We start from the raw sequence: 9,261 nt of genomic DNA, 5'->3' as shown, positions 1-9,261 counted from the left end.
GACTGTCCGCGCCCCGGCAGAGCCAAAGTCCACGATCGAACGCCAGCAGGACACTGGCAGGTCGAGAGGGTGACCTCCGCCGTCCCGGGACTTCACCCGCAAACTAACTGCAGTTTCGGTCTCGGGACGGAGCGGGCCCTCCAGCTCCCCTCCTTCAGCTTTCTAGCTTCAGCATTCAGACTCCCAGATGGGGAGTCCTCCCCAAGACCCAGAAATCCGAGCCTCCAGCTCTGTGCACCCTTCCTCCCTAGGGGACCCAGAAGCCCGGGCCTCCGGCCTCTTCAAGAGCACGTGCCATTGTTTCTAGCCCCCTGCGGTCTAGCCTCCCTGTTGGTACCTCCTTGGAGAGTGAGAACCCAGACCTACGGGTGTCCACTCTGCCGGGTGCCGTTTCTGTCTGGACGCGGCGGGAGCGGGCCGGGACCCTGGTGCCCGGATCCTGCCCGCACTGGCCTCCCAGTTCCCCACAGCCAGGGCATGGGTGGGGAGGGTGATCCTGCTGAGAACATCCCCGTCAGGAGAACCTCCCTCCCAGAAACCCGCTGCTTCCTCTGGCCGTTTTCTTTTCTCTCCCACAAAACAGCTCTCGGCTTCCTGGCTTCCTCCCTTCTCACTACTCAGGTGCCTGGGCCCTGGCCCCCTCCTGCGTCCCCAGAACCCGGGAGTCGAGGCCCCCGGCCCATCTGCCCTCAGACCCAGGGAGGGTCTCCTCCCTGAGACCAGAAGTCAGCCACCCGCTCCCTCAGCTCCCCACCTCTTTTGATTTTTTAATAATTGAAATAAACTTCACATGAGATTAACCATTTCATTTTATTTTATTGTGCTTTATTTAACTTGCATTTTATTTGACTTTTATTGAATTATGGTTTGCGGCACGTTGTGGCTTGTGGGATCTTGGTTCCCCAACCAGGGTTGGAACCTGGGGCCCCCGGCAGTGAGAGCACCCAGTCCTAACCACTGGAGGGCCGGAGAATTCCCTAACCGTTTCAAATTTTGCAGTTCAGGGACATTTAGCTCATTCACAGTGTTTCGAAACCAGCACCGCTACCTCGTTCCGGAACTTTTTCACTACCCCAGGAGGAAGTCCCTTACCAGTTAAGCTGACACTCCCAATTCCCGCCTCCACACCCCTCGACCCTCTGGCCACATCCAAACTGCTTCCCGTCTCTATAGATTTGGCACTTCTGGACATTTCACATAAATAGTACGTGCCTTCTCGTGTCTGGCTTCTGTCACTAAGCGTGATGTTTTTGAGGCTCACCCATGTTCCCAGGTGTGTAAAGAACCCTGCCTGCCAGTGCAGGAGACGTCAGGAACATGGGTTCGGTCCCTGCGTGGGGAAGACCCCCTGGAGGAGGGCATGGCTACCTACTCCAGTGTTCTTGCCTGGAGAATCCCGTAGACAGAGGAGCCTGGCAGGCTACAGTCCTTGGGGTCACACAGAGTCAGACGCGACCGAAGTGATTTAGCATGATAGCGTGTTGTAGCACAGGTCAGTGCTTCATGCCTTTTCGTGGCTAAATAATATTTCATCAACGCCCCCCATCACAGGGACTTCTGAAGCCCGCTTCTCTCGTCCTTTGCACTTCAGGATTTCCAAGTGCCCCAACAGCTAGGGTTTTCAGCTCTCGGATTCCTTGAGAGCAAAGACGAGAGAGCAGAGAGACAGACAGGGATCACAAGTATTTCTTGAAGGCGGAGGCCCAGTGACCAATGAAGAATGAGATCTCTCGGGACTTTCCTGGTGGTCCAGTGGTTAGGACTCTGCACGTCCACTGCTGGGGGCACAGGTTGGATCCCTGGTCAGGGAACTAAGATCCCACAGGCTGCAGTGTGCAATCAAAAAAAAAAAAAAAGCCGAACATGAGATGTTACAGTAGTGCAGAGCAGGGCAGGGTGGGCCCAGAAGGGGAAGTGGCTAACCAGCGATGGTAGCCAGTGCCTGTCTGGCTGTGGGGGAAGTTTAGGACAATCTCACAAGCCATGCTTACAGGAGGCAGGCGAGCTACAGGAAGGCTTTCTCAGCAGGGCCCAGGTGGTTCCTGAAACCTGGCCCCTGAGGGTTGAGTGCTTTTGTCTTTCGACCAAAATAGAAATGGCCAACCTGCGAGTTTCCGTTTTATCTGGAGTCATGCTGAGTCCTGTGGCCCACGAGACACCCTCTCGGGGAGTTCTCAGAATCTGATTCCAGCGTATCAGTGACTTTGCAAAAGGGATTTGGGCTACCCAGCAGACATCTCCTTAGAAGGCTGCTGTTAGTCACAAGGCCCGGCTACCTTAGTTAATGACTTCAGTGCTTTTCAAACCAGGAGAAGGTGCAAGAATTTGGGCTGGTAACATTTTTTCCTGAAAATATCCGAAGGCCTGTTCTTCCAGTTTTCCCAGAGTGCAGAGTGCCTCATTAAAGGGTGTTAAAGGTTAGTGACTCCAGTTAAAGGTGGGTTAAAGGTTAGTAACTCCAGTGGCTAACACCCCCATGCTTTGAGAGTCAGGTGGAGAGCGACATTCCTTAGTGGGCAGGCTGCTGGGTTACAGAATGTGGGACGCACTAGGAGAAATGAGCCTGGACCCTAAGTTCTCAGTCGTCATAAAGGGCTTGGATGTTATCCTGAGAGTACAGGGGAGCCATGGAAGGTTCTCGAGCAGGGAAGACAAAGAGGAGCTGACACTGGTGGTGTGTAGACATGAAAGAGATCTAATACGTGTTAACTAATCTTATGTCAGGCACCCCGCTGTGTGCTCCACGGGGGTTAACTCACTAATTCTCACGACAGCCTGAGTTGTCACTGCTAGAGTTATACACCAGATCCCCTAATCCTCATGAAAGTAGAATTCCTGGTTTCTTGACTCACTTCTACATCTCACACACACACACACACACACACACACACACACACACACACACAGCCCAGCGACCTTGAGGAAGAAGCTTCTGCAATAACCCCACACTTCACACCTCTAAGCCATACCCCAGAAGATCCAGAGCTTTCAACCCCACAAGCAGCTCGGAGAGATTGGTTTCGAATCCCACCTCTGCCAGTTAAGAGCTGGGGGCCCGTAGAGAGCCGTGCAATGGTTGTGACAGCAAACCATGAGCACAGTGGCTTAAGGCAACACAGATTTATTCGCTTCTGGTTCTGGAGGTCTTTGTCCCCGTGGGTTGAAAGCAAGGGGCGGGCAGGGCTTCGTTCCTTCTGGAGGACCCATTTCCTCATCTTTTCCAGCTTCCAGTGGTGCCTGCACCCCTTGGCTCGGGGTGCCTACCTCCCTCTGCACGGTGGGAGGTACTTCCTCACCACATCCCCTTCTCTGACTCTGACCCTTCTTGCACTTGTGAGGACTCCTTGATTATGTTGGGCTCACCCTATAAATCCAGAACCTCCCCATCTCAAGACCCTTAATTTAACCTCATCTGCAAAGTCCTTTTCGGCGTGGAAGGTACCGTCGACACCCATCGTGGGTACCAGGATGGACACAGAGCCCAGGGAGGGGGGCAGTGGGGGGTTCTGGATACTGCCCACTGCTCCCCCCGCCCCGGAGCAGCGACCCCCTCACACACACCTTGCTCCATCTGTGCTGGTGCCTGTCTCATTCCTGCTCCTCTTTCTTTTTTTTTTTTAAATGCATCTTAGGTTACTAACTTCTCTGTATCCCGGCTTATGGCTTTATTTCATTTTTAAATATTTATTCACTTACGTGGCTGCACCGGTCTTAGTTGCAGCCCATGGCGTCTTTACCCGGGGTGTGAGAAGTCTTAGTGGCAGCATGAGGGATCTAGTTCTCTGACCAGGGATGGAATCCAGGGCCCCCCACCCTCACCCCGGCATTGGGAGTGTGGTCTCAGCCACTGGACCACAAGGGGAGTCCCTCCTGTGTCTCTTTCAAAAGGAAATAAAGATGCCAACCTCCAGGTGACCCTAGGCAAGAACACCCCCCCCCACTTCCCATGCTCTGGGCCTTGGTACCCACGTCCCCACACTGGCACAGAGGCTAGGCTTACTTGTGTCCCCTGCAGTGACTGTGACAGCCTCAGGATATCCCTGTGAGGACCCGGGGGGCATGGGAGAACACAGCTCTGTGGGCTGCTTTCAATGTGGGCACCAGGCTCCTCCCACTGTCCATGTGCAGGCTGGGGGCCTGGAAACTTCTGGATCCTTCTGCTACCCTGGTTCAGCTGAGGGGAGGAGGTGGTGGTCTTCCTCTTGGTGAGACAATATTGCACTTTCACTTTCAGGAATCTTTCCCTTCCGCTCGGTGGTGGGATCATTTTCTCCAGAAAAGGGAAACCGCCCTTGTCCGGGATGGAGGCCTCCAGGCGTTTGTTTTCTCATCTGTAAAAGCAAGGGTCATAACGGTGCCTCCCGCACGGGGTTCAGGAGCGGGTCCACTGGGCTTCCCTGGAGGCTCGGTGGTAAAGAATCCGCCTACCAGAGCAGGAGACGCGGGTTCCATCCCCGGTCCGGGAAGATCCCACAGGCCGCGGAGCAACAAAGCCGCTGCGCCACTACTCCTGAGCCGGTCCTCTAGAGCCCGGGGGTCACAACTGCTAAAGGGCTTACCTCCAGAGCCCGTGCTGCACAACAAGGAAAACCCCCACACACGCCGCAGCTAGACAAGAAGCTCGCCAGCAGTGAAGACCCAGCACAGCCAAAAATAAAGAAAGAAATTCTAAAATAAATAAATATATATACACACACGCACCGCCCCCACACACATATGCGCTGCTCTGGTGGCTCAACAGTAAAGAATCTGCCAGCAATGCGCGAGACGCGGGTTTGATCCGTGGGTCGGGAAGATCCCCTGGAGCAGGAAATGGCAATCCACTCCAGTACTCTTGCCTGGAGAATCCCACGGACAGAGAGCCTGGAGGGCTACAGTCCGTAGGGTCGCAAAGGGTGGGACACAATGATTGAAGCGACTGAGCGCGCGCGCGCGCACACACACACACACACACACACACACACACACACACACACGACACGTTTATATAGGAAGAGTGAGATCAGGGAGGGACTTGAGCGGTCCTGGTACCTAGTGAAAACAGCGCCCGGTCGGTCTTCAGGTTGACGGCTCCTCCAGGGGGTGTTCAGAACCCCTGCACAGCATCCTGCACCCCTGAGAGGCTGTGCTGCCCTGTAGGGTGGGGAGCTGGAGCTCAGAGCAAGACGCTTGTGGTGTGGCTGGCTCTTCCGGGTAGCAGAGGCTGCTGTGGTGTTAGCGATGCAAGGGATTTATTGGGATGACTCCAGTGCTTCTGAACTGTGGTGCCAGCGAAGACTCTTGGGAGCCCCTTGGACTGCAAGGAGATCCAACCAGTCCATCCTAAAGGAAATCAACCCTGAATATTCACGGGAAGGACTGATGCTGAAGCTGAAGCTCCCATTCTTTGGCCATCTGATGTAAAGAGCTGGCTCACTGGAAAACACCCTGATCCTGGGAAAGACTGAAGGCAGGAGGAGAAGCAGGTGACAGAGGATGAGATGGCTGGATGGCATCACCGACTCGATGGACATGAGTTTGAGCAAGCTCCAGGAGTTGGTGAAGGACCCGGAAGCCTGGCGTGCTGCAGACCATGGGGTCGCAAAGAGTCGGACACGACTGAGCGACTGAACTGAAGTGAAAGATAAAGGCAAGGAAGGACAGGAGGAGGCAGGAAGTCATTCTGCCACCTGTGACAGGGAAGGCAGGAGGACGGTATAGTCAGGCAGAACCTGAGACCGTGCAGCTGCAAGAACCCTCGGCCCAAGCAGAGAGGCAGAGCAGAGATTCACTGTGGACAAACCCATAGGAACAGAAAGCAGGTTAGCGGCTGTCGGATGGATGGGGACTGATTGCTGAATCACTTCCTCTCAGGGTGGCGAAAATGTTTGGAGCTTGGGAGACACGATGGCGATGGCGGCACAAGGCCCTGACTGCACTAAACGCTACTTGAAATACTTAAAGGGAGTGACTCTGTGTTCTCTGAATTGTTTCTCTTTTCGTTTTGTTTTTGGCCACACGGCATACGTGTGGGATCTGTTTCCCCACCAGGGGCAGAACCAGTGACCCCTGCAGTGGAAGCTGAGTCCCAACCACTGAACCACCAGGGAAGTCTTGTGTTACCTGAATTTTATCTCAATTCAAAGTTAAAAAAAAAAAAAAAAAAAAACAGGGAAGGGAGAAAGAGAGAGACCGAGAAAGGAACAGGGAGGAGCCGAGGGCGGGGGCCTCAGCCCAGGTGGCGCTAGATGTAAAGACCCTCCCTGCTAATGTAGGAGACGAAAACGATGCAGGTTCGATCCCTGGGTGGGGAAGATCCCCTGGAGAAGGAAATGGCAACCCACTCCAGTATTCTTGCCTGGAGAATCCCACGGACGGAGGAGCCTGGCGGCAGAGTCAGACAGGACTGAGCGACTAACACTTAACTTTCAGAGGAAGGGGGAGGAGGGGTGGGGGAAGGGAAGGAGAAGGAAAAAAAAGGGAAAAAAAGAGATTGCCATTTGATGAGCCCCACACTGGATGGAAGTGGCCAGGCCCTAGCACGGCCCCCACCCTAAGGCTTAGTCATCGATTGGGCGCGGCCCGGAAAGAAACTGGATTCAAAAAAAAGCAAAACAAAACAAACTACCTTCAGGTACTGCAGCTGGGGGCAGTCGGCCAAATACTCTTCTCACAGTTAAGTAAGTTCTTTCTTGAACGGAGACCCACCTTGGCTACCAGGCTGGTCCGATATCACCGTGGGGAGCTGGGGTCAGAACCCGGGTCTGTCTGGTTCTAAAATCTGATTCTTCCTCCTACGCTGTTAGTAGAGAATGTAAACTGGTACAGCCGCTACGGAGAACAGCAGGGAGGTTCCTTAAAAAGCTAGAAACAGAGCTACCATATAATCCCGCAATCCCACTCCTCGGTATATATGCAGAGAAGATTACAATGTGAAAAGAGACATGCATCCCAATGTTCTTTGTAGCACTGTTTACAATATCCAAGACATGGAGGCAATCAGCGTGTCCACTGATAGTCAAAAGCATAAAGAGCAGGATGTTTATGCAATGGAATATTACTCTGCTATGAAAAAGATGGAACCAATGCCAAAAAAGAATATATATATATAATTATGGTTTATATTTCTGTTTATAGTTATATTGAAATATATACCTATAAATAACCGAATCACTTTGTTGTACACCTGAAACTAATACAACATTGTGATTCAACTAGACTCCAATTTAAAAAATAAAATAATAAGGCTTTCCTGGTGGTCCAGTTGTTAAGAATCTGCAATGAAGGGGATACCAGTTTAATCCCTGGTCTGGGAAGAACCCACATACTGGGCAAGGGCGGGGGCAGGAGGGGACGGACAGCTAAGCCCATGTGCAGCAACTACGAAACCCCTGTAGCCTGCGCTTCGCAACAAGAGAAGCCAAAGGCAACGAAGCGTAGCCTCTGACTGCCGCAACTGAGCAGCAAGAAAAACCACAGTCAATAAATAAATAAATCTTTTAAAATGAAAGAACACATCTGATTCTTTCCCAATGTGTCACGTTTCCTGCTTGAATACACATCCACATGTCCATCCATCCAAACTTCCACCCAATCCACCTTTTCGTCTGTGTCTATATTCTTGCCTTTATGCATTCATCCAACTAGCCATTTATCCACTCAACCATCCACTTGCCTATCTACACAACCGTCGTTTCTTTAGATACTCTTCCAGCTCACCAAAGCTCTATCCATTCAACTATCCATTCATCCACCCATAAAGCCCTTCATTCTTTAATCCATTCTATCAATTCCCTCTTCCCATTTATCCTACAATCCACCCATCACTCCAACCACCCACTGCATTAGCTTCCTGTGACTGCTGTAACAAATCCCACAAACCTGACAGCATAAAAAAACAGAGCCAAGTAAGGGGATGGGTGGAGTGGGTGGCATTTCCAGCCTGGGCTGTCAGGGAAGGCGTGCCTGAAGAAGGGACATTGCAGCAAAGACATGGAGCAGGGAAGGGAGAGAACCCTGTGGATATCAATGGGCAGAGAGAACAGCAGGGATAGACCTGTAGAGGTTTGGGGTTTTCGGCATCTGGTAAGGAAGCCGATGAGACTATAACAGAGTGAGCAATGGGGAGAATCAGTTCAGTTCAGTTCAGTCGCTCAGTCCTCTCCAACTCTTGGCGACCCCATGGACTGCAGCACGCCAGGCCTCCCTGTCCAAAACCAACTCCCGGAGTTTACTCAGACTCATGTCCATCGAGTCGGTGATGCCGTCCAGCCATCTCATCCTCCGTCTTCCCCTTCTCCTCCCACCTTCATTCTTTCCCAGCATCAGGGTCTTTTCCAATGAGTCAGTTCTTTGCATCAGGTGGCCAAAGTATTGACGTTTCAGCTTCAGCATCAGAAAGAATAGTCAGCGATAAGATCAGAGGAAGGAAAGAGGCCACTGTAATGACCTTGGATTTTGATCTAGGTGTGTCTCCACTGCCTGTAGCTTGGAAGGACGGTAAACACTTATCTCATGGGGTTTCTCTGTGTCAGGAATGGTTTAGCTGGGTGGCTGTCTTGGGATTTCCCTTGAGGTGAGTGTCAAGCTGTGGATGGGACATCATCCTCTGAAAACTCAACTCAGACGGGAGGGCTCTTTATGGGGTGGTTTATTCACGTGACTGTCAGACTATCGGAGGAAGATTCAGTTCCTCTCTGGCTGCCGGCGGGAGGCCTCCCTGCCTCGTAGATTTCACCATGAGGTGGCTGCAATGACCTTTTGACACGGTGCTGAGTTCCTCCAGAGGACCGAGTGATCCCACAGAGGATGGTGTCTCTGATATCCTAGCCACGGACTTGCCATCATTTCTGCAAAATGCTGTTGGTTACACAGCTCAGACCTGTTCATTGTGGAAGGGCATGGGGGGTGGTGGTTGCGGAGTGAAGGTCATCTTGGGGGCTGGCTAGCAGGGTGTGAGTCCATTGCAGAATTGTGAGCCTGACGGGGATGATTTTACAGATAGATATGTGTGTGCGTGTGTGCATACGCACAGGTATGCATATCTATACACAGATACAGGAATATGTATATACATTAACATATCATATGTACTGATTATATTTCATTCAATTATTGTATGCATTTTGCTCCTTGGAAGGAAAGCTATGACAGACCTAGACAGCATATTGAAAAGTAGAGACATCACTTCACTGACAAGGTCCATGTAGTCAAAGCTATGGTTTTTCCAGCAGTCATGTAAAGATGTGACAGCTGGACTCTAAAGAAGGCTGAGCAAAAAAA

The sequence above is a fragment of the Capricornis sumatraensis genome, chromosome 20, assembly GCF_032405125.1.
Source record: "Capricornis sumatraensis isolate serow.1 chromosome 20, serow.2, whole genome shotgun sequence".
Taxonomy (NCBI): domain Eukaryota; kingdom Metazoa; phylum Chordata; class Mammalia; order Artiodactyla; family Bovidae; genus Capricornis; species Capricornis sumatraensis.
This window is presented reverse-complemented; position numbering follows the sequence as displayed.